Source organism: Pleurodeles waltl, chromosome 2_2, assembly GCF_031143425.1.
Source record: "Pleurodeles waltl isolate 20211129_DDA chromosome 2_2, aPleWal1.hap1.20221129, whole genome shotgun sequence".
Taxonomy (NCBI): domain Eukaryota; kingdom Metazoa; phylum Chordata; class Amphibia; order Caudata; family Salamandridae; genus Pleurodeles; species Pleurodeles waltl.
The window spans coordinates 660258513-660284637 of record NC_090439.1 but is presented as its reverse complement, the minus strand read 5'-3'; the positions used below and the strand labels follow the sequence as shown (position 1 = coordinate 660284637).

At 42.8% G+C, this 26125-nt stretch overlaps 1 protein-coding gene across 7 annotated transcripts in view; it reads right to left on the bottom strand.

Annotated features, from left to right (window-relative positions):
* FAM110B (family with sequence similarity 110 member B) overlaps nt 1-26125 on the bottom strand; it is a 424184-nt gene that overhangs the window by 145006 nt on the left and 253053 nt on the right. The window lies entirely within an intron of this gene.

Below are 26125 nucleotides of genomic sequence, written 5' to 3'. Positions count from 1 at the left end.
ATAAATTGAAAATGAAAAGTGAACCAGTTGACATAAGCAAGCCAATTGAAAGCGCCACGGCTGCCATGAGCGAGGAGACGACACACAAAAGGAAAAAAAAGTTCACTCGCAGTCAAACATATCAGCAAACGTGCAATTACCCATGTAACAGGGTTGATGGCCAAGGCGGTAACAAAATGCCCCAAGGAGGGACAAACGTAAAGCATTTACGAATGATAACAAAGGATTTTTGAAAGGCGAGCCCATGAACTAGTGATAGTGATAGGAGTGGTTAAAAGTCCACAGATAGATTAAAACACGTCAGAGCACTTGCGCGCTTGACCTAAAAAGGATGAAAAGGGAAGGTCCATCTCAAATGTAAACATACCACTTTGGTGGGAAAGAGTCGGACACTACCTAGAATGTTACTAAATGTTATATTTCCACAAGGGAGGAGTGCATGTAAAATCACGTTGCTTCACACGATGTAACCTGTAGGGTTAGTGTCTCCAGGTTTAGATCATGTTGCATGTATGTTATGGCCACGAAGCAGGACACACTAAGATAATGTACAGCATATACAACAACAGAAGACCATTTCCTATGAGACTGCATAGTCCAAAGTAAAGTGGACTCTTCTTCTGGCTACTTTGGACTTGTGGCAGACTGCTGTTGTTTACTGAAGAATTCATACAGTTGTCAACAACCAGTTGGGTAGGTAGGTACCCTTTTAGCAAGATTGCAGTTCATTAGTCAGAGGTTCTATAGTTAAAAATAGCAAATGCAGACTAAAGACAATACTAGACACAAAAATAAAATTAAAAGAGGCAGTATCCCAACTGCGGATGCATTGATGAAGGTATACATTGGTGAAGATGTTCCAAGACTTAACAGTCTAGCAAAAAACTACATTCAACAGCAACCAACATGGTAGGCAGAAGGTGGACATGTGATACATTGGAAAACAGTTTGCAATATTGTACATGACAAGCACATCTTTGTCTATTAGCTAGATTATTTTTAAACTCTGGAACTGAACTTTCAGGTTAAATTCAGTCCCTAAACTCTGAAATAAGAGATGCAGCTACTAGTCTCCATACTGTAGTTGGTCATTAAAATATCTGTGCTTATTGTGACAAGCATTGGTAAAGTCAACTGGCTTAACCTTTTTGCTTGCCCGATGCTTTCTGCTGATGTTCAGCACTGGCAAAAAGAAAAAAAGCATAATGACGTCTACACACATATGCACCATCATGCCTGTGCACTTATAGGTCATGACATGGCATCCATATGTGCGAAAGAAGGTTGTCTGCTAATCCACATGCATTAGGTGTTCAACAGTGCATGTATGATTATTTCAAACCTTTATTGGTCAAGCAAGAGCTCTAAGCAAATATAGTGAGTTGTAAGCTCTGCTTGCAATATTGACCTTGGTTGTAACAAACAATTGTGTACAAATGTACAGCACACTATGTTTGCTTAGAAAGTTCATCCTAGTACAAATGTACAGTACAGTGTGTTTGCTTAGTGTTCATCCTGATAATAAAGGTTTCAACTTATACACGTGGATACATATCTTGCTTCAGCAGACAATTCTCTTTCACCTTGTCAGGATAAATGTGTGACCCTTTCCTGGTTGTGAAGAGCCTGGCTCTGGTATTACCAATTCCTGCCGCTTTTATTCCCACTGACAAGATTTGCTCACGTGATAACTTTATGAATGCAAAACCAACCTTTGTGCTTGCAGGCCAAATGTACCTGTCAATATCATTGAGAATCAGGCCCATAACATTTTGACTCTGACTAGACCTTGCAAAGTTAACCTACGTATCAAATGTAAATAAATGTCCAGTCATTGGAATAGTGCTTGGTATATGCCTTCAGTTATACCAAACAAGGGAACTGTGCCACAGTGAGATAAAGTGATATACCCAAGAACTACACATTCTGGTCAAGTAGAGAATGTCAGACTGTGAGCAGGCTCTTTGATCCTCAGTTTAAAATTGAGGCTCTGTGGCACAAGCATTAACTGGGTTTATGTACAGTAACTTATATTTTTTAAGTAAGCTAATTCTTCAAAGTACATTTGTCAGAGGAGTTCACAAGAAAGTTCACCAGAAACTAAATAAAGAATAGGAGCAACGTTTCAATTAGAACAATGATATGTCTAATACTCCGCAATAATCAGACATCTAGCATAATGAGCATGCTGGCTTATTCAGACTCCTACCATTACCGATTGTCCAACGACTACTGTGATCAAGAAGGTGGCTTATACGGAGCCCAAAAATAAACAGCCTCCACGAAGGCAAATATTGTGAATATTCAAAGATCTAACAGAGTCCACTACAATCAAAAAGGTAGCATAATTAAAAACTTTTAAAAATCCAGAAATTGACTTAAAATACATGACATAGCCAGAAAAGCTATTTTTAGAGCCCTGATATAATTAGAGTGCAGCCATAACTGGCCAGCTCGCTGCAAGTTACAAAATAGGACACATGTTTAAAAAAAAAAAAAAATTAACAGGACAAGTAGACAGATATGAAACCCTCCTCTCCCCCCCCCCCCCCCACCCAACCCCCTTACCCGCGACTGCAGAGGTCGCACGATCCCATTAGTGGTTCAGGTCAGGTAGAGGAACCTTCATGAATTCACCAATAAAGACAGTGGATGAGGCCATAAAATAAAACTTCGATCCAGTTCAAATCTTCACACTGGCATCCAAACAAAGCAAATTACGCGGGTAACGGGTAGACATTACAATAATATTTTGAAGAAAAGACTACTGGCACAGATGCTCCATCCTAAAACGTACCAAGCAAGCAGTAAATGTATTGATCTCGCCTTTGCGTTTATGAAACATGCAGTCACAATGAACCGCAACTCTGGTTCCCAACCATTAACACATGGAAATCTGAGCTTAGAAAATAGGCGCAGGCAGAGGACGACAATGTGAGACGTCTGCGGCACAGAGCTGGGAAATATGCGCCCATTCCTCGCTGGGACATTATGTTGCTGGTCTTAGATCATGGGTCTGAGTTAAAACCACCATAAGCCACTGACACAAGTCCCTGACTGCTTCTGCGCAAGGCGCAATACCCAAAGTGTCATTGACCGGCACACAGACTATGCTTTTTTCACTTGCATAGTGCACTTGGACGACACACTACCCATAAAGTATATTCCCCCTCTACACTATAGACTACTCACAACATTGGCTGAAATGATCTAAAATGCCTGCTTGTTCCCTGTAATTGAGCTGAAATATTACATATTGTTATGCTCCATCTGTGCAAGTGACAAAAACAACGTATACTAAATGCCATTTTAGTATGTATGCTTATATTAAAAATGTAACTAAAGACCAATTTAAAACAAAGTGCTTTGCTTGATGTCCAGGGCTGATTGTACATTTCCCAAAAAGGATCAGACCCAAACTCTTTTGCCATGGACAAGCGTACTGTGCGCTTTGGCTCAGCTGAAAACTGCTAAATGTCAGTCACTCGTAATTCTATCTCACAAGGCCTTCAAGTCACGTGTGTGCAATGCATGTAGTTCCTCCATACTAACGTTCAGAGCGTTATAGCTTCATAAATAAATGCTCTGCAAGTCTGGTAGATCTTAGGTCACAATATTTTAAACAGAGAAAAAAACGGGCCGGCAGTTTATGGCAGAGGATCCCAGTAACACCATTGGCATTAAGATGAATCACTGTGAGCGGATACTGGCTTCTCCTAAAATCCCAACCATGTTTGCATGAGTCTATGGCTCCCATGAATCCCTGCTCGCCCAGGGGCTCTGTTAGATGGAATTGATATAGAAAACATGTTTTCACAGGGGTTTGGTCAGTCTGGGTAGCTCTCATGTCGCAAACGGGCGAAGAATGCATTGCGTTAGGGAAAGCAACCAGATAAACACAAACACGTCCCGTCTCTCCTACACTATATGCTGCAGTGAGAAAAACTCTTTCAGGCACTGACAGATCAATTCTACATGTTATGTTCACTAGACCTGCTGATCGAATACAATTCCTTTAAACTCCCAATTGTTTCTTTTCTCCCATGCCTCTGCCACAGGCATGCATCAAAGCCTATGTTAAAAAGTGAAATGTAATAGTATTTCCTTTTAATGCCTTAACTATAATTCAAACACTGGTTTCAAATGCATATCTATTCTCAACAAGGAATGTTCATTATTGTGCCAAATGGTCCAATCCCTAACTTCGATCTTTTTCAGCTCGCAGCCTACCAAACTGCGCAGCTGTCTGGTTTCTTAAAGACATCTTGGGGACTTTCAGAAAGTTGTCCTAGGAATGCATTCCGCCTGTTGATTACCACTGGCTTTGTGGTGTGTAACTCACATTTTCTGGCTTTCTATTTGCTGGCTTTTTTTTGCTTTAGACTATCCTGGTTCAGCTTGTCTCTCCCATTACTTAAATCGTGTTCACTATATTCTTCCAAGAGTTCCCTTTCTATAAACAGGCCTTTAGATGATCTTCTTATCTTGTCATATTTGCTGTGCATTCAAAGGCCAAGGTCAAATGTTAGGCGCCATCTTTCGAGGACATTTATTTACTTTTATTTCTCTGACTTCAAAGTGAGAGGATTTATGTAGGGGTGGGAGGAAGTCAGAGGTTCACTCCATGGAATTTCACTGAGCCACTTAAAATCTCTGCAAGACTTCCACAAGTGGCAGAACTCCGGTCCACTGCACACCCACATTGAATTAATGCAGCCACTGTGCACCACAATGGGTTTCACAGCACAATAGCACAGTTAATTGACTGCACACCATTCCACCACCAAGGAGACAGGAGACTCTCACTGGGCTCCAACAGTGTCAGCAAAGTCTAACAGCTTCCCAGCCCGAAATTGAGGAGACAACCCAACAAATGCCTCTGGGGCTATATGTCCGCCACAACCTGAACTGATCACTGACACTCAGCACTTCAAAGACTGCATCCTGAATGTAAAAAAAAGCAACAGAATGCACTACAGGGCTTGACTGTTGCACTCAGCTTAGGGAGAGGGTTTCGTACCTTAATCCGCTGCAGCTTTCTCCCATGCAGACAGGATCGGACAGGAAACCGGGCAGAGGTCAGTCGCGGCTTGTACGGGTAAAGAGTTCTTGGTGTGGGGGCTGGACTAGACCTGCACGGAGCAGCACAGACAGCTCTCTCCTCCAGATCCAAGATGACTGCAGGCAGTCAGTTCTCCAACTCACAGAAGGCCCTCTTTGGGGCTTTATCCAAGAATCTCTCCTTGTGAATCAGTCAATCTCTGCGCCCAAGCTCTGGCTGCAGTCCCAGCCGATCCTGTAACCAGTCGGCACTAGTGCCCTCCACTGTCCTGCTAATGGCCCCAATACTGCCGCTTTCAAGACCCGAATCGCCTCTGCTGTCCAATGCTCAACGCACTGGGTGTGCACCTCTAAACTACATTCATAAACACCTGGGAGTCAATCACAACATGGGAACCAAACCCCATTGGTCAATCCTGGCATGTATTGCCCGATAAACCTCCCCAGGCTGTGGAGCTGGGCAGGAGACAGGGTGCGCACCAGTCTGGTGTAAGTGCCCATAAAGGCAACATCCCCATAAACAATACCCTGTGGTACTGCCTCCTGCATCACTCAACTCTACACCACTCCACTCAGTGCCACTGCATTTGGCTCCACTCCACTGTGTCCCACACACCCACTAAACTCTACTATGCACCACTTTAATTTACACCACTGAATTCTACGCCACTGCACTCTACGCCACTATACTCTGCAACAGTCTATGCCACTGCACTCAACACCAGTCCACTCTACTCTGTTAGTCCTGTGTATGTTACTCTACGTGACTCCACACTATGCCACTCCAATACACAACACTCTCTCTCTCCCACTCCACAACACACTACTACACTTTTCACTATTAAACTCTACGACACGCAACACGATTCTCTTCAACGCCAACCTTTAGCCATGTGAACAGCTGCCAAGCTGGTATACAACATGGCCAAAACACATTGGAAAAGCCAATAGCCCTTCCATTGACGAGACCTATTGGCTTTGCCAATGCTTGTTGGTAACTGCTAGCATTCTTTTTCTCCATGTATGCTAGTCAATATGAAAACGTAGCTACTAATACAGCACCTGCTAATAGGGTTGAGATGCCATCTTTTAGCTTTGTAAATGTAACGGTAGGGCAACAAAGCCACAAGAGTGTTGTGGCGGGCGCTGTAACAAGAAGAAAATATATTTAATGGTTCGAAACAGACACACAGAAGGATAATGCCACCTGTGCAGCAGCTTTTGAATATCTAACATTTTCTCCTACCCCAAATACTGCAATGGACATGGAAATACCTGCAATGATCTCTGATGTGAGGGTTTCCCATGCAACCCAAAGTAGGACAGAATTGAACACTTCACATAACGCTAAATAACGACATTTTTCAGATACTGTGAATAAGAAATGTTGTGATTACTCAATTTTTATTATTCAATTGTCAAGGATGGAAGGCTGAGTCTGACTTGAATTACAACTGATCCTCCAGGACACCACACTGTCAGTAATGAGCATTCGGGCCACCGAACCCACTGGCCCAACAATCGACATAAATAAATTGGTTAGGACTTGTACATGATTGAGCTAACACCATCAAATGAACTTTCCACAAACATGTAAAGACCCTCAAAGTGACTCGGTCCACGGGTTGTAAAAATTTACCTCTGACAGCTTATTCACCAGGTGGAGTTAAAGACACTTCATAAACTAATCTTTTCCTATGAGTGCACACTGGGCTACAGCCCTCTAATGTTGGGCTTCAATGTTTGAAGTCATTCAAGATCTTGTATAGATTAATACTGTTGGCTTGCTGTTCCTCGCCTCGAGAAAAAAGTTATATCCCTTATGCAAGTATCCATTTCTTCCATTAGCACACATGTAATTGTAAGTGTACTACACATAATATCTAGCTTTGACCTATCAGTCATTTACAGGTATACTAACAAAATTCCTTCTATTGCCAAATAACCAGCACAATATGCCATATAGGCAGCAACTACAAGTCATCATCAATTCTAATAGTCTCCATGATTAATTTTAATTAATATTAAACCCCACCGCTAAACTGAGGTAGTTTTGTTCACAATCAGAGGTCACGTTCTTCATAATTACCAGAAAATACTACAAATCGTCCTTGCCACATTGGTGTGTTCAAAGCTAGGAATTACAGCAGTCTCATTATTAACCCACGTCTGAGACGTGGAATCCACTGCGATTTGATCAAATCATCAATAAAAATGAACATTAAAATGGGTAATTATCAGTGACCTTAAAGGAATATTTCCCCAAAGTGTCCCTCATTCTCACACCCCTTTAAATGCTACATACATCGCCGACTAGCTTAAATTATTGTTTACATATGACTGACATTCACACCAGAGTGCAATTAAATGACCGATCAGCAGAATATTTCAAAATCTCGATTTCAGACTCATTCCCCAAACTACTGGGACACACCAATGGACACAGTAAGGAACCTGTGATTCACTGTGCCCTGCTAAAGTCTGGATGGTCGACTGTGAAATATACAAAACTAATTAACATTATCTGGACGTTCTTACTGCTATCTGCCACTTTAGAACAAAGGGACACGTTTGCCCGAATGAAGGAAGCTTACTCTCCACAAACATCTGTTTTTGTTTCTGCTCTCCTCTCCCCGAGCTACATTCCACCTAATGTGACAGTAACATTAACAAGCATTTGCAATGTAATAGGTCTCACATTTACTTGAGTTGAAGCTATTGGCTTTGTAAATTTATAACTGGATTTCTTTTGTCACATTAATTGGTCAACCCTGCTGCATATTAAAAAACAAACAAACCTGCTGCATTTTTTGGTCCTTTCTGCCACATAATTTCAGTGGCACTGCAAATAATTAAAAGGTTAGTAGGAATACTGGAATATTTTTTTCAAACAAGGGCCTTAAAACACAAACTACTCCAAGGTGCAAAACAAACATTCCAGCCATAAGAAAGCTTACAAATACACTGAATGGTGGGATGGGTTATTATTCTGGGGTCCTCAAAAACTTAGTGTGGGGACCCAGAGATGATCTAGACAGAAAGAGCACACGGTGGGTCACAATGTCCCAGGACTGACACAGGCTGGGTTATGAGCAAAAATGTTTTCTAAAAGTAATGGCCTGCAAAGCATTATGGGGTGAGTTTCCCATGTGCAGTGAATATTGTCGTATCAGCTCTCCCAATGTGTCGGGAGAGCCAGGTTCAGGATTTCTATGTTTTTTACATGAAGCATTTATCAATTACAAGTGTTTTTTATGAAAGCTATGGAGCTTGAAGGGGAAGAGCCAAAAGAGAAGACTCGGATTAGGTAACAGTGTGAAAAATGTGACCAGTGCTTCGATACCGCCAATGGAGTCCCCGCTGCAGTTCTGCACTGTAAGCGCCATGGCCGCCATGGAGCATGAAGGGGAGAGACAAAAGAAAAAAAAATAGTTGCAAACGCTGAAGCATATATGCAATCGTGCAATAATCCACGTAACAGGGTCTGTCTGCAAGGCGGTAACAAAACCACCCCAAGGTGGGACAAACCCTTACTAATCACATAAAGGGATTTTTGTAAGGCAAGCACACAAACAGTGGAAGTGAAGGACATGAGATGGTGTGGTTATAAGCCAACAGAATACGTGCAAGTTGAAAAGCGCTTGCGCACTCAACCTAAAACCTGACGAGGATCCTTATTTCGCCATACCAAGCTGATATATTTTGCAATCATGCTTGATTTATGTAAAAATAATCATTTTTTTAACACGTAGCTTCTGGGTACAATTAACTTGGAAGTAATATGCTTAGAAGGTCAAAGTTGTAAATTGATATTTAATAAACATTAGTTCTTGCATTCCGAACAGAGTGGGAAAAAAAAGCCTGAGGCAAACGCCTGCATGGCAGAGAGAAGGGAGATTTACTAGATTAAGAATGCTTTGTAATTTGTCTAACAAAGTAATTGGCAAGTGCACATGACCCATAGTGTAAGCTACTGAAAACGTGCTGTTTTCCCATTATGCCCAAAAGTCACAAGCATAGCACAAGCAACAGATTAAAAACTGACCTTTTTTCACCTACTTTTAGAGACATTATTCAAACCAGGGGTCTTCAACGTTTTCTGTAGTGAGAGCTACTGCTGATCAGTGAAAGTCATTGTGAGCTACTGAAGGCTAAGCTAATCACGCATTGGCGCATTGTTACCAGAGGCCCTCATGCCCAGCTTAATTGACCATAAGCCATAGAGCCAAATACTAAAGTGTGAACAAAATACTTTGACTAGGGTCACTATGACAGGGCTGCCATGTGTGGCAGTGAGAGAGTGTTCTTTGGGGATGTATGAACTTGTGTGCGTATAAATGGGATACATGTATACGGATGACTGAGAGGCTATTGAATGTACTTCAGGCACAGGAATACCTTTCACCTTATGTGACACCTTTACATGTATAACACAAACATACAACCATTTTTTTTTAAATGTGAGAAATTTAAAGTGCAGACAAATGTACTGCAAACATTTTCAATTGATGGAACATTTATCTGCATTTAAAATTTCTCCCACTAAAAATAACAGCTGTATTTTTAACTTATAAATATGGCACTTTGTCAAGAAAATGAAGCTGAATAGTTAACTTTGTTTACATGGATTCCATAAAACTCATAATTTAAAATGTCTCCCATTTCCAAGTGTCACACATACAGCACTAAACCTCTTGCTCACAGTACTCGCGATTTTGATTTCTTTCGGAATCTTCGTATTTGGAAGATATGCAATATGTAGTTGTCTTGATATCTTGAAATTTGAAGTTTCTGGCACGGAGTGTGCAAACCAATAAACACGTAATACACGTGCAACGTCGCACTTGCTTTTGAATACAGGATTCCTATTTGACAGTTTGTCAGCCCTGAGGAAGTAGTTGGGGTATTCCCCTAAGGACGAAACACATGTTGGCTGTTTGCTCAGTTGAAAGAACTTTATCAACAGTGTACCGGAGAGTTTGTTTGCTTCATCATATGAACCTTATGTACTCAACTGAAGATCTTTTACCATTCTACGGAATACAGAGCACTATGTGAATAAATTACAAAGACTGGAACATTTTTATGAGGAGTTGTATGAGTATTCTTTCCTTTTGTACAATTTGTGAAGTGACTGTGGCATAAATGTTTCTTGTGAAATTACTAGATTATTGAATTTACTAAATTTCAGTGAGTGCCTCACATATATTTTTTGTATCTTGCTCCCAGGAGCCTGTAGACATAATGTCATATTTATAAAAGAAAAATACATTTGTTTAAATGGGAGGAGGTTTAAGTGAAGAAACCTGTTTCACAAAATATTAAGGCATAATTGGCTTTACCTAAAGTGGAGAAAGGCATTAAGACAAAGATTCGCAGAAAAACTTTCTTCACTTCAAATTTCCCTCATTTAAAAATACATTACTATTTGTCAGTTATAAATATAGCACAGTGTCTACTGGCCACTGGAAACAAAAGGCCTGCTACTTGTAAATGCAACACTTTGAAATAAGAGAAAATTAAAATGAAGAGTTAATCATTAATGTAACTTTGCATTTGAATTTCCTTCCATTTAAAAGCAGTCATAAACAAATTTTCAATAAGGATGTTTATTTAAGAGTTAAATACTTCAGTTCTTCACCTCTGTGCCCCAGCCTGGCCCATAAGTCTGACTCAGCACTGCTCATTATCAGGCCCTGCTATCTGTAGCCTGATGATGATAGTGTACAGTTAACACAGCCTTCCCTTTACTTTAAAAGACAACAACTGGCAAAGCTAATAGGACTCGCCTATACAAGAGCTATTGGCACTGTGTTTTGCTATGTTGTTCACCAGTGTAGCTGCTGTTCAGCATGGCTAAAAATCAGTGGCGTGGAGTGTCAGAGTGGAGTGGGGGTGTAGAGTGTCACAGTGGATTTGTTGGAGTGCCGTAGAGTGGAGTAGGGGGAGTAGATTGAGTATAGTGGACTAGAGTTCAGTGGTTTAGTGGCAAGGAGTGCTGTAGAGTGGACTGGGGCGAATGGGGTGGAGTGAGTTGGAGTGGACTGAGGTAGAGTGTTGGATTGGAGTAGGGTGGGTTGGATTAAAGTGGCATGGAATGGGCTGGATTGGACTGTGGTATATCGGGCAGGAGAAGGGGGGGATTGGAGTGCAGTGGGGTGTCCTGGACTGGAGTAGGGTGGATTGGATGGATTGGGGTGGATTGGAGTTGTGTGGACTGGAGTGAGATAGATGGCATTGAGGTGGGGTGGATGGACTGGAGATAAACTGGGCTGGGGTAGATTGGTTTGGGTGGGTGGACTGTAGGGTGTGGACTAGAGTTGAGTGGATTGGATTGGTGTGGGGTGGATTGGATTAGGGTACACCGGATTAGAGTGGAGTGGGGAAGCTGGATGGATTGGAGTGAAGTGGATTGAACTGGGATAGGGTAATGTGGACTGGGGTGGAATGGAGTGAATTGAAATGGTGTGGGTCGACTGGGTTGGCGTGGAATGGAGGCATGGATTGGAGTGGGGTAGATTGGACTGATGTGGGGTGGGGTGGCTTGGATTTGGGTGGGTTGCATTGCGGTGAGGCGAATTGGACTGGTGTAGGGTGAACTGGATTGGAATGAGGTGGGGTGGATTAGAGTGGGGCGGATCAGATTGGGGTGGACCAGACTGGGTGGCGTGGACTGGAGTGAAGTGGATTGGATTGAGTGGAGTATATAGGACTGAGTAGGGTGAATTGGATTGAGTGGGGTGAATTGGACTGGGATGGGGTAGATTTGATTGGATTGGGGTGGATTTGATTGGATTGGGGTAGAGTAGACTGGATTGGGGTGGACTGGAATTGGGGTGGGGTGGACTAGACTGGGTGGGGTGGATTGGATTGGGGTGGGGTGGATAGGATTGGGTTGGGGTGGAGTGGAGTGGATTGGGGTTGGGTGGAATGGATCGGAGTAGAAGTGGTTTGGAGTGGGGTGGACTGGGCAGGAATAGGGTGAATTCATGTGGCCTGGATTGGATTTAGTGGGGTGGATTTAAGTGGGAGTACTGGAGTGGGATGGATTGAGGTGGTGTGGGTGGATTGAATTTGAGTGAGGTGGACTTGGTAGCAGTGGACTTGATTGGAGTAGGGTGGACAGGGTTGGAATGGAGTGAAGTGGGTTGGATTGGAGTACAGTGAGTTGGATTGGAGTAGGATGGATTGGACTGGAGTGGAGTGGATTGGACTAGTGTCTATTAGGGTGGGGTGAATATGATTGGGGTCAGGTGTATTGGATGGGAGTGCGGTGGATTGAATTGGTGTGAGGTGGATTGTGGTGGATTGAAGTGGGGTGAACTGGGGATGAGTGGGGTGAATTGGGATGAGTGGAGTGGATTGGATTGGGGTGCAATAGTTTGGACTCAGCTGGATTCAATTGGATTGTTGTGGGAGGGACTGGATTGGTGTGGGGTGGACTGGATTGGAGTGGGGCACATTTTTTTGGACTGGAGTGGGACAGATTGGAGTCCGGTGGACTGGAGTGAGCCGGATTGTTTTGGATTGTAGTGTGGTGGATTGTTTTGGATTGGAGTGAGAGGTTGCATTAGGGTGAACTGGGGTGGATTGGAGTGGGGTGGGGTGGATTGTAATGGAGTGGGTGGATTGGTTTGTGTGGGATGGATTGGGTTGTGTGTGGTGGATTGACTGGAGTGCGGTGGGGTGAGTTGGACTGGAGTGGATTGGGGTGGAGTGCGGTGGATTGGAGTGGAGTAGGGTGGATTGTTTTGGAATGGAGTCGTGCATATTGTTTTAGACTAGAGTTGGACAGATTGAAGTGGAGAGGATTCGAGTGAGTGTTCTTGATTGGAGTGGGGAAGATTAGAGTGAGGCGGATTGGAGTGGGGCAGACTGTTTTGGATTAAAGTGGAGCAGACTGGAGTGCAGCAAATTGCAGTGGGCAAACTGTTCTGGATTGGAGAAGATTGTTCTCTACTGCAGTGGGGCAGATTGGAGTTGGGCAGTTTGTTTCGGATTGAGTGAGGCAGATTGTTTTTAGATTAGAGTGGGGTGAACCGAAGTAGGGCTGATTAGATTAGGAAGAGTGAGGTGGGGCGGGTGGGTTAACGTGGATTGGACTGTGGTGAGTGGGGTGGATTGGAATGGGATGGATTGGTGTAGGGTGAAGAGGGGAATTGGGATGGATTGTAGTGCGGTGGACTAGAGTGGGGTGGATTAGGATGTACTGCACAATTATGTGTTAAGGTATAATTTCAGAAATTACATATAATGAAGAAACAACGTCATTTTGCAATATTTAGAACAAGATAAGATAATCGTCATCTTTCGAGAATAGCAACCATGAGCAAGAACAAAAGAAAACATGAGTACAAAGTGAGAAAAGGCGGCTAGGCAAAATAAAAGAAAGTAAGCTATAAAAAATAAAACTTTGCAGTTTTGTTTGTACTGCTTGGCACATTTTGCCATTCACAAGCCCTCTGTTCGCAGGACACTAGCAGATAAAAAGAACGAAATAGTACCTCAATCATGTCGGGAGCAGCAGATGGGCATGGATTAAGTTAAATCAATCAGTGCTTGGTCCCTGCTCCATACAGAGGAATGGAAATGCTTAACCTGCAGTGACAAATTACGATCATGTAAAAAAGGAGTGCCATGCAAGCCGACAAATGGTAAGTGACACAACAATGCACACAACAGTCTCTCGCAAGCGGGATGCACCCACGTGCACATGCAGTCGCAGGCTTAGAGCCCTAAAAAATGTGACCCTGTGCTTATTCAAAAATTAACTCAAGGCTGTCAGCTACTCTGAAGGTGTCTGGGAGCTACTAGTAGCTTGTGATGGATGAGTGGAGACACCAGATTGAAACAATAGGATTTATGGTCTGAAAGTCAGAATAATAATTTGAAAAATATCTGAACTAATGCCAGATAGAATGCAATCTTTGCAGTTAAAGCAGTTTTAAAAGCATTAAAAAATAAAGCCAACAGGATTGGCCGTGGCAAGTTTGTGAGATGCTAATTTTTTATTGCAACACAAAAAGATGATGGACAGAATGCTGAACACTGTCAAACAATCATCCCCAGTCACAGATCTCGGTTAAATCTATAGGTTTTTTTTTTTTGCTCACTACGCCACCCCAGGTTGGACCGAGCCATATGCAAATCAGTCTTGGTCCTGCTCCCCATGTGAAGAATCCAGCCCAAACTGCCAGGCCAGGTCCTCCTTGGATCAGAAACAAGCATTCTGGGACCAGTTTAAGGTTATGACCCATCATCAGCCAGGCTAGCTTGAATTTAATGGCACAGTGGGCACAGGACCCACGTCTGGGCATACCTTTCCCAAAATTGAAAAGTATTGGCTAGTCTGGGAGACAATTTAGGTATGCCTGCAAAATTATTGAAACAGAACTTTTACATAATGCAAAATTCACAAAACAATTTTGTGTTTGTGTAGACGGATTTACATAGAAAATGTCTCTCCAAGTAAAATGTTATACACAAAGTTTTCTGCTGGTGTCTCACAAAATGTTTTTATGCAAGGTGTGACATCAGGTGAACCTGCACTTTGAGAAGGCCAATCATTTTCCTCCGTTTTCTTCAAGATTTAACTTCCATTTGTTTAACATCCTGCCATCCCCTTCTTTTCAAAATAGTTTGCAAATCATAAAACAAGATTGGGACTCTTGTTGGAAGAGGAAGGATGGAAAAATGAAAAATTAGACGGATTTCACCTCTTCAGGAATTTGACAATAGAACCATCTTTTGAGTTACACGTTTACACAGGAGAGTTATTGCTCAGGTTACAGTGATGGTACAGGTTCAGAGCGGAAATTCCTTATGATACAACAATCTTAAAGGTCCAGATCTCAGACAGAAGTAGTGATTACAGTCCCTTAAAAATCAATAAAAAACTAAATGTATTTGAGACTTGACTTAATTGACATCCTTCGCAGCCAATGTCTTCTACCACCAAGAAATAATATTCGAAAAAGGTCCTCCACCTCAACATGAATGTCTTAAACATTAGAATTAAATATATTTAGAAAAACTAATTTTAGCCATACAACTAAGCTTGACGTTTCAGAAAATGTATGCATTTTGCTGTCAAATGGTGTTTTTTTGACAAATAGGCATATTCCCCACTAAAACGTCCAATTCTAGATTTTTATGTTTTGTAAATAAACTTTAATTCCTGGAATCAAAAGTATATCACTGTTTTATGGGGCCAAACAGCAGACTTAGCTACTGAGTCCCACACATGCTGGTTGAGGTTGTTTGTTGCTGATGACCTGGAGGTCCACACCTGAATCTCAGGGTAGTGAAGGGGAGCGTGGATGGCAAGATCTCAGAAGTCAACAGTTAACCAACAGATACAATAATGTATTGTCCAGCCTAGTGTTTAACTTTTGAATTAAAAGAAGTAGCATAATGTAATACTACACACCACTGTTCGGGGAATCGGACACAGAGTTATAATCCTGTTTAAGATCTTCCTTGAGGCACCACAACTTCAGTACCATCACTCCGCTCAGTCCCTCAGAAGCTATGATACCTAACATGTAACCCTGGAACTGGCGATGATAATGCCCAGGTGCAGTGTACTCAAATCACCACCAAGGTATTTATGTGAGCAACACTTTAGTTTGCTTTGACTTCTTTGCAGTTACTTGTTATAGGTCTTATATGCATTCTTCGGACCACTCTCTGCTACTCAGTCTCTTGCTCCACTCACAGTCTTAAGCTCCGCGGTTACCAGAGTTTTATGGGATTAGTATGGTACAAAAGTGTGCACTTGTACTGCTCCTGCAGTAGCGACAAACTGGAGGGGATGCACTAGCACCCTCACTTGGAACTTGGTCGTTGGGAGATTGCAGCGCAGCAGCTCACAGAGCATCTCTCATATTCTGCAGTTTTGGCCTTCCTAATCTGGGTGCAGAAGGGACACTGGGATGGCAAGTGGACCTCCAGGCCAGTTGTGACCTTGTGGATTTCTTAAGTACTTGTGGCATATGGCTCGAACAAGGGTGACTATCTTGTGGCAATGCAGACTTCAGATTCTGGCTGCAGCACCACCAGTCTCTCGATCCCAGCATACTTCTGAATATACACGAAGCTTAGCAAACGTAGAAGTCTTAATGTGCTTCATGACGAGAGTTGTTGAAGTAGATTGGAGGGACCCATACCACATTCTGGTCACTCCTGACTTCAATCCTTTATCGCTTACTTTCAATGGAAGTTCTGATCATGTGGAACATGCAGGGCTTATCCTTCAGGACAGTCTCCTCCAACAGAGTGAAGCACACTCCTTCTCTCGCTCAAAAGACATGCAGGCTTTTAGGCTGAAGACAGGCTCTTTGCTCACCCAGCAGAAAGTGCAGACTTCAGGTGATGTCCCCTCACCTCTGGCACTATAGCTGTCATATAGAAACATCCCTGGTCACACAGCAGTCCTTTGAGTATTCGGTGGAGTACTTCTTTCCAAGGAGAAGAAATTAGAAGTGGAACAAAGTAGGGTTGATTTTTTCCACTGTTATACGCATGTTCCAGAAAGGTGATGTGGATCCACTCCATTTGCGATGGTTCTCTCTCAAATATAATTTTCTGTCTGTTCTTCAAATACAGTTTTTGTGGTGGATGATGGCTCTCACAACAGACAGCAAGGATGCTGGCTTGAAGCAGGAGTATCCAAAAGAAAGACACAATCAAGTGTGAGATCTCTGCATCTGGCTGTCATCAGCTTTACTAAGGCAATAATCAGTTGGCAGGCAAAAAGGAACACCCTAATTTGAAACGTTCTCTACTTTAAAAACAGAAACTACGGTCCCACCATTCACCCCTACCATCTACCAAATTGCAGTGCTTTGGAAGAACCAGACAGCAGCCTTTTGCTAACAAAGTCATCATTCATTGAATTTCAAAGGCAAGCTAGTCTCCATACTCCCTTACTTCAGTATCTAGTTCTTCACCCTCCAAAAACAAGAATCCAGTCAGAAAACTTCCAGTACCTGAGGAAGATGTAGGCCCGTTCGCATCTGAATGGCGTCAGGCATGCTGGTATGCTGGTATGCTGGGCTAAAAATGGACCAGGCTTAGAAGCACTGCTTGTTTCGGAAGCTACTTCTTGACCTACAGCCTTGGAACTACTAGGCTGTCTATCTTTAGTTTTGGATGTCTCTGCTCCCTCCATAAAGCATTGCCTTACCCTCCATAAAGCATTGCCTTAATTGCGACTTTTGCTTTGTGCCCAACACTGAAGTGATGGCACCGCATAATAAGTCAATATCAGACTCCTCCCAGGCTAAATCCTTCTGTTCCTTAGCCTCTGACTCTGGGACGTTTTAGTGTGGCTTTTTTAATGCACAATACTGAAATCCACAATCTAATCTTAGCAGGTGCTCTTGAGTCAGTCTTTATCACTGAGACATGGGCCAGAGACGATTCAGATCATGACGTTCTTGATGCTATCTCTTCTGGCAACTCTATTTACAGGCAGGACTGCAAAGGCCGGATGAGTGGGTGCCTTGCCATTATTGCTAGGACTATTTTTAGTTACAATTTGGACTTGCTATCCCTCAGCATTAAAGATGGCACTGAAGCAGCCTTTTTCAGATTAAGGCTCTCAGCCAAGGTCACTTTTTCTGGAATTCTAGTCTACAGACCTCCTGGCAGTGAGGCCTATTTAACTGAACCATGGGAACAGATTTTTTAACCCTACCTTACCTCAGGTACACCACTGTAGTAGCGGATTTTAATTTTCATTTTGATGACCCCTCTAGTAATGACACTGCCACTCTATATGAGTCAATGACTAACCTAGAAATGCCCCAGAATTAGGATGCCTACGCACTCTTCAGCTCACACCCTTGATGGTCAATTTTATAATTAGCCTGACCTACTTATTCATGGAATTCACCCTTTGAGTTGGACAGACCACCATATTATCCTTTTAGGCCTTCCCTTGGTCCATTTCAAAGTCAATAGAACCCCTCCAAAGTCTATTAAATGGGAGTAAGATCACCACTGTCACATTTGAACAAGTCCTTTGTGCATCCAAACACAGTAGGGCGCTCTCTCTGGGTTTTTCTGCTGAGACTGAGGGAAAACGCTGTGAAAAAGCCAAGCATAAGACTATGCTGTCACAATATAAAATGGCTGTCAAGTCCGTTAAAATTGCCTTTTTCACAGATAAAATCAGGACAGAAAGGAACTCTTCCAAATTTTTGTTTAAGACCATTAAAGACCTGGCCTTTCCCCCCTCTCCGACCTGTCAAGTCTTCTGTGATGGCATGGCACTTTTCTTCAAAAATAAGATTCTGGACCTACACTACTCCTTTGACCTATCAGATGTGGTGGGCTCCTTGCATGCTGTTGTGGGATCCTCTGGACAAAATCTGATAGAGTTTCCCAGAATTTCTCTTTAACAGATTAAGGAATTACTCCTGAGTATTAAATCTGGGTCTTTGTTAGATCCCTGCTCTGCCACAATTTTTCACTTGGTCTCTGAACCTATTGCTGATTTTTTGCAGAATACCTTCAAGTGTATTCTACAATCTGGCATTTTTCCCATTTCTTGGAAACGAGCCCTGGTTACTCCTTTACTAAAAAAACTCAATGAAGATCTGGATGATTTTAAGAATTATTGCCTGATCTCTTTGCTTCCTTTGCCAACTACAGACTTAGGAAAATTATTAAATCAGGAACTTGTGAATTTTAGAGAAACACAAGGTTACCTCACAAAATGACTTTAGGTCAGGTCACAACACGGAGATCGCGCTTGTGGCAGTAACTGACAACATCTGTCGTCACGTCGACCAGTGGGGTGCGGCCATACTTCTATTGCTTGATTTGTCCACAGCATTTGATGCGATATAGCCACCACGGATGATTCAACGGCTGGAAAAGACTGAGGTCGGTGGCACTGCCTATCGTTTACTATCTTCCTTCCTCACAGAGTCCATATGGTCGGCTGTGAGGACTTCAAAATGGATGCCTTCAGTCCTCCTTGTGGCGTACCCCAGGATTCCACGCTGAGTTCGACTCTAAAATCTACGTGGCACCTTAGCGGTTCTGATGAGGTCTCTTGGCTTTCAGGGCGAGTCACACACTGACAACACCCAAATCACTGTGAGTATCTGCAATCATGTGACCTCCGTTGCCCAGTCCTTTAGGCAATGTATGTCCAGCAGTGAGAAATGGATGAACAACAACGCGCCCAAACTCAATGCTGGAACGACAGAGGTTTTGGTCTTCGGTGCCCAGGACTCAATATGGTCTAATATCCTGTGGCAAGAGGGGTGTGGGTCTCTTCCCATCCCGGTATAATCTGCCAAGAACCTGGGTGTTTTGGTTGACAACTCCTTGAGATTCAATAACCAGGCAAGTCGTACTTCCAGCACTTGTTTTTGTATCAATAGAGTCCTGAATTTTGTTTCTCTTTTTCCATAAGGAATTATTGTCAGACAGTTGTTATTGAGCTTATCAGTTCTCGATTAGGTTACTGTAATTTCCTATACCTGAATACTAATATGAGCAGCGTCAACAAGTTGCAGGTGGTCCATAATTCAGCTGTCCGGCTCATTTTGAATATCACTAGACAGGTATCGGTGACAGAAGGTCTGCATGCCCTCCACTGGCTTATTATCAGAAAGAGAATTGTTTTTAAAGCCTTGCATATGGTCCATAAGGCCCTTCACCTCCAGAGCACTGAACGGCTTAATGTTATGTTTAGTTGGTATGTATCAGCAAGACCCCTTAGACCATCCTCCCGTAGATTGGCAACTGTTCCAAGATTTTGCAGAGGCAGATGTGAAGGGCTTTCTCTTTGAGAGTGGCCAAGCCTTAGAACACCCTGCCATCCCACACTGCGGATAGGAAAACCTTTTCAACATTTTAAAAAATAACTGAAAACATGGCTCTTCACTAAGCATGGCTCTGAATGAGTGTTCATTCGTCTTGCTGGGTCTCTGCTAGTGCTCTGATGCAGGTTTAGGGAGCTCTACAAACTAGGGCCAAACAAAAAGTCAGGATTGCAGTTTGACAAGCAGTTATGCACTCAGGGCAGCGGGTACATGACTTAACAACTTAGGGGGACAGTCTCATCCAAACACCAGCTCTTTTTTTAAAGCAAATTGATGACCCTCATCCTCAAATATCACCTTGTTAATTTACTTAAGTATCTACATTTATATACCGCCTCACATCCTGATGTGTCACAATCACATTGGAGGAATGCCACAGGATGCCCACCTTTTATAAAGAATAGCCTCCAGATGTCAAGAAATGCCACGAGAAGTCAAAGGTGGACACTTCATGCTGGGAGAGATAAACAAATGTAAACATGTCATTGATGCCCCCCCAGACATACACAGACTGTGAAAAAGCCAAAGACAGAAATGTATGCTCAGCCAGCCAGACTCAAACGTGAATACACAAAGACACACAATCTCTTTTCCCATGCTTCAAGACTGGTGCTCCTGGTTCTGGTGAAGGGATACAGGCAAAGTGTTTTCACGTTCAGAGCCTTGGAGCATAGATTCTTTACTATCATTTTGATTACACTATGTGTATCTTTTCACTGCTCACATTCAGGCAACTACTCTCTTCTTTTGTTTTAGCACTCCTCTAAATTACCTATTTTCTGCTCACTTTCTTGCTGGTGCATCTTGCCTCCCTCATTCACCTCCATAGTGTTCACTGTGTTGCTCTCCCCCACCCTTCAGCTCCTTGCTTCTCCAAACCATCCCCTTGAGCTCGCCTTTTTTTGTCTAATTAACCGTTTTGCCTGTTTCTCCCCCCCCCCCCCCACACCCTCCCCCAATGTTTGCTGCCTCTGGTTGTCAGTGCATTTTCTTCAATCCTGGCTCCTCCATTGCCTTCCCCACTGCCTGTATGCTTTTTTTAAATTGCACTTTTTAGGTCGAGCGTGCAAGTGCACTGGCCTGTTGTAATCTCTCTGTGGGCTTTTAACCAGAACCACCGCACGCCCATCACTATCACTCCTTAATGGGCTCTCCTTTCAAAAATCGTTTGTTATCATTGGTAAATGCTTTACGTTTGTCCCTCCTTGGGGCAGTTTTGTTACCGCCTGTTACATGGATAATTGCGCGATTGTCGATACGTTTGACTGAGAGCTAACTTCTTTTTCCTTTTGTGTCTCTCCTTCGTGCTCATGCTCATGGCAGCTGTGGCGCTTTGAATAGGCTTGCTTGCTAATGTCAACTAATGTTTTACACTTTATTTTCATTTTATGTGGCAAGAACAGTCCAGTTAGGAATTTACAACGCTAATAGCGCTAACTCGAGCAAACGAGAGACCTATTGCATTTCAAATGCTTGTTTTCTTAACATTTTGTAGGAGGGCCTAGCAGCTGCAACTTGCTACCAGGCCGTACCTTTCTGAAAAAGCAGTTCTGTGCACCTTTCATTTATTTTTGTATTTACAATTCTAAAGGGGTCAGTCAGCTTGGAACAGTAAATTGCAAAATAAATAAAATGGCAGTTGCATCATGATGCATGCGTTCTCATGCATGCACTACTGTATGTCATCATGCTGAGGCTGCTATAGTGACAGGACACATTAATGAAGATACTTTGTTACTAATCAATGTGTATAACATGACAATTTTTAACCAATTTTTCCCTGGTGATTTAGAACAGCATCATCAACAAGCACTGACAAAATCAATATGTTTGCAGTGGAAAGCCAAAAGATGATGCCACATAGCATTAGCAATGCTTGTTAAACTAGACGAGATAATATTTTTTTTTATCCGGGTACATCAGAAATCCCACCGGGCACTGTGACTTGTGCAGCAATTCTTTCTTCAAATGGGGTGGGCACTTCCGAACTGGCCATTATACTTCTGGTTGTCACTGGGCGAGTGCATGATGGGCTAACACAATCTGACGTTTTCACTTTTCATTCCTTGATTTTTTTGTTTTTACTTCCAATACAAAATTATAATTGTCTGTTTTGTCTTTTAAGACATTAAATAGAAATAACACTTTGTGAAATAAAAATAAGTGTAATAATACAGTGTAACCTAGTTCCCCTGCAAGATATATTCACTGATGAAAAGTATGGAATGGCATTTTAAGATTAGTATCGCTGGACATGTTTTATTTTTTTCTCGAGAAACTGTTGCAATTTGTAAGGCATTGGGGTTTATTCTGTATTTGCTGCAAAACATCAGATGATACATTACTTGCTCCTAAGCACAAAAGAGGACCCATAATTTGCCCTGTCCTCGTCGAAGACCATGTAATGATTGCTCACAATGGTTTTCTGCGATGGAAGGTGAAGGAAAGAGAAGCGAGTAAAAAAATGATGACGAAGTGGTCCAATACATTACATTTTAGTACATGACAGTACAATGCAATTTGGGTTCAGGACCTCTGCGGAGCAGTACAGAATGAAGATAGATAGAGCTAAATTAAGAGCTATGAATAGGAGAGTGGTGTTAAGTGGTCGTCCCATGCATTGGCTTTAAAGAGGCTGAGAAATGGAGCAAGGAGCGTTGAAAATGTGACAGTGTCTAGGGGACGACGCCACCAGACTGGCTTTCTGATCGATCGTAGATCTCTACATTTCAAAGTCAACATGTGTCTTCTCCTAAATCGTCCTCAATGGTTGGTTATATGTTAAATTCCTCAATCTTAACATAAACCCCAGGAACCTAGGCACTCGGTTTCCATAAACTTTGTGGCGTGGCAGAACGTTGTAATCCAATTATATGAAATTCCAGTTCCACCAATAACTTCTAAAGTGCTTTTTTTGCACAGGGGTGAGTCAAGTTAACTGAAGCTTTTAATGCTGCCATCCTTTGTGATATGTTTAGTCACCAATGTCCTCACGAAACACTGCATGCCCAGGTAGCTTTCTAACATCCTCTCCTCCCTTAAAATAACACTGACTGCACTATCAATTTAAATTAAAAGGCTCGGGTCTGTGGTCGACTATGGTAATTCCTCCACGCTTAATACTAAAGCGAAACAGTCATACCCAGATGAGTATCGGAAAGGACTAAGTACAACTATTTTTCACATTGATCGTTTCGGCTGCTTCGATCGGGATGAATATTCGTGTTAAGTACTCAATTGTCTTTGAGCAAAACTACTAACAATACAACCAGAAAGAGGTGCCGTAGGAGAGCCAAAAACAAAAGATTGTATGAAGTCCCAATAAGAAATAGAATAATGGCTTACAAAAGTGACTAGCTGTAAATCTGGGTGTTAGCAAATGTGAGTTTCTCACTTCTCATCGTTACAGACTGGTTTAGAACAAACAGCAAGTCTATGGAGGAAGGTTACAACAAGAAGTATACATAATGTCCTCCACAGCACACCTCTCAACTCACCCTCACTTGAGAGGAGTTATCCTCTGTGAAGTCAGCTTCACCTTTAAAACAAGCACAATACCTATCATAGGCAGCAACGTGGACACTCACCCTGACAAAAATCCTCAAATTAAAAAAAGTCCATGTTCTCCAGTAATTTCTATGATCTTACGCTTTAAAAACACTATCACACCCACACTGAACACTTAATAGGTTGAGATGTATACAACGGGATAGAGTGGCAGTTTGCAAAGAAAAAAGAAAAAAAAAGTGTTTGTTTAGCGAACAACATCGCATTAAACTAAGAACTGCAGACTAAGAGGTGTAAGGATCACAATACATACCTTAATTTTGACAGGGTTCATCAAATTTCCCATGCATGCAAACATCCTGTTGCGAATTTCTATCTGTTATCATTCGTAAAAGTACTAAAATACACCAACTGTCTGTTTCTCGCGGAGAACTACCATCCAATAAGTATCACAGAAAAAGTGCCTAAACTGTAGCACTTTCTAAACATCTATGGTAAGGTGATGGGAAAATAAAAACGAACACTGGTAAAGCTAATAGGGCTCACTTCTGAGAGCTACTGACTGCCTATGGGTTTTACCCATGCTGCACAGCATCAATTGATGTGCAGCATGGTTAAGACTAACAAGCACTGGAAAAGCTAATAGGTCTTAACTATGCAGGAGGTATTGACTTTGGCAATGTGTTTTAGCCATGTTGTACACCAGTGTAGCTGCTATTTAGCATGGCTCAAAGTTAGCGGAGTGGGGTAAACTGGGGCAGAGTGGAGTTGGGTAGACTGCAGTTGAGAGGGGTAGAGTGGGTTGTCTAAAGAGGAGTACAGTGGGGTACATGGGAGTGGAGAAGAGAAAATTGGGGTAGAGTGCAGGAGAGTGGAGTTGCATGGGGTAGATTAGAGTGTGGTGTTTTGAGGTAGATTGGGTCAAATTGGAGTTGGGTAGATTGGAGTGGGTATGTTGTAGTGGGGGAGTGGAGTGGGGTAGGCTGGAGAGGATGGGGGTAGATTGGATTTAGGTGGATTTGGGAAGACTGGAATTCAGTGGGGTAGGTTGTAGTGGTATACATTGGAGTGGGCTAGAGTGGGTGGACTGGAGTGTGACAGACTGGAATTGAGTCGGGTAAATTGGAATATATTTTAGTGGGGTGGAATAAATTAAGTGGAGTGGGGTAGATTGAGCCAGGTGGCGTGGAATAGCCTGGAGTAGAATGAAGTGAGGTAGATTGGAGTTGAGTAGGGTGGGATGGGTAGATTGGAGTGTAGTAGATTGGAATGGAGTGGGGCAGATTTGGGTGGATTTGACTGGGGTGGATTGGAGTGGGATAAATTGGGTTGGAGTGGTGTAGACTGGAATGGAGTGAGGTAGATCGGAGTACAGTAGACTGTGGTAGATTGGAGTGGAGTGGGTAGACTGGGCTAGATTAATGTCAAGTGGGGTAGATTGTGGTAGATTGGAGAGGGGTGGAGTCGATTGGGGTGAAGTGGGGTAGACTGGAAAGAAGTGGGGTGACTGGGGTGAAGTGAGGTAGATTGGAGTGGAGTTGGGTAGATTGAGTGGGGTAGACTGGAGTGGAGTAGATTGGAGTAGAGTCCAGTAGATTAGGGTGGGGTAGGGTTGAATGGAGTGGGGTTCATTGGAGTGGAGTTCATTGGGGTGAATTGGGGTAGGCTGGAGTGGGGTGGATCTGGAGTATATTGTAGTGGAGATTGAAGTGGAGTGGTGCAGACTGGAGTGCCTTAGAGTGTCTTCAAATGGAGTGGATAGAATGGGGAGGCATGCTGTGAAGTAACACAGAAAGAAATGGCGTAGCTTAGAGTGGAGGGGCATGTTGGAGAGCGGAGTGGTGTAGTGTGGTTTAAGCATTGTGAAACTCTTTTAGAGTGCATGGTCAAAAGTACATTTTTTTTAAAGTACCTAGAGCAGAAGGTAGAAGGATACTGGCCGCAAACAGGATCCTGTGCTAGGTCCATGATCCACAGCAGGGACAGAAGCCCCATGAAGCATGCCGGAGGAAGTGAGCAGCCAGCAGGAAGCAGAAGGATTGATGGGGAGAAGAAGCAGCGGATGAGAGAGCAATGTAGAGTCGGCAGGGAAGAAGAACATAGGTGAGCAGGCAATGAAGGGAAAGTGTTGGAATGATAAGCAACAACGAGAAAGGAAAGCACAGACATGAGGAGGCAACATGAAGGGTGAGGATGAGAAGAGCCTGACTTGAGAGCACTGTGAAGCAGGTGGGGGAGAAGCACATGGACCAAAAAGGAATAGGTGGAGTGCATAAGGGTGAGCGCAACATGGAGGTGGCAGGGAGAGCAAAAGGAAGACAGAACAGCACAGAGTACAAGGGGATTGAAGTACACAAGGGAGAAAACTAGAAAAACATGCACTCATGCAGTTGTTAACCGAAAAGAAAAAAGCTGTGTTTGAATAGCAAGAAGTGGAAGCATAGAAGGTAGTCAATCGCAAGTGATGGCAAAGAGCCAATACTCTATGGGAGGGAGAAACACAAGATTAACAAACGGGACATAAATATTAACCAGGCAGATGAGAATGGCAAGAAAGTCAGCCAATGGTAAGCAATAGGCGGGTTCCAAACCTCTGTATGTTTTTTGTAAGCCTGCAATATGCCTGGCAACCGACAATGTTATGTGTTGTCTAACACGCAAGACCTAAAAATGGTCAGAAACATGACGTACTTGACATGGACTGGGAAACTCAC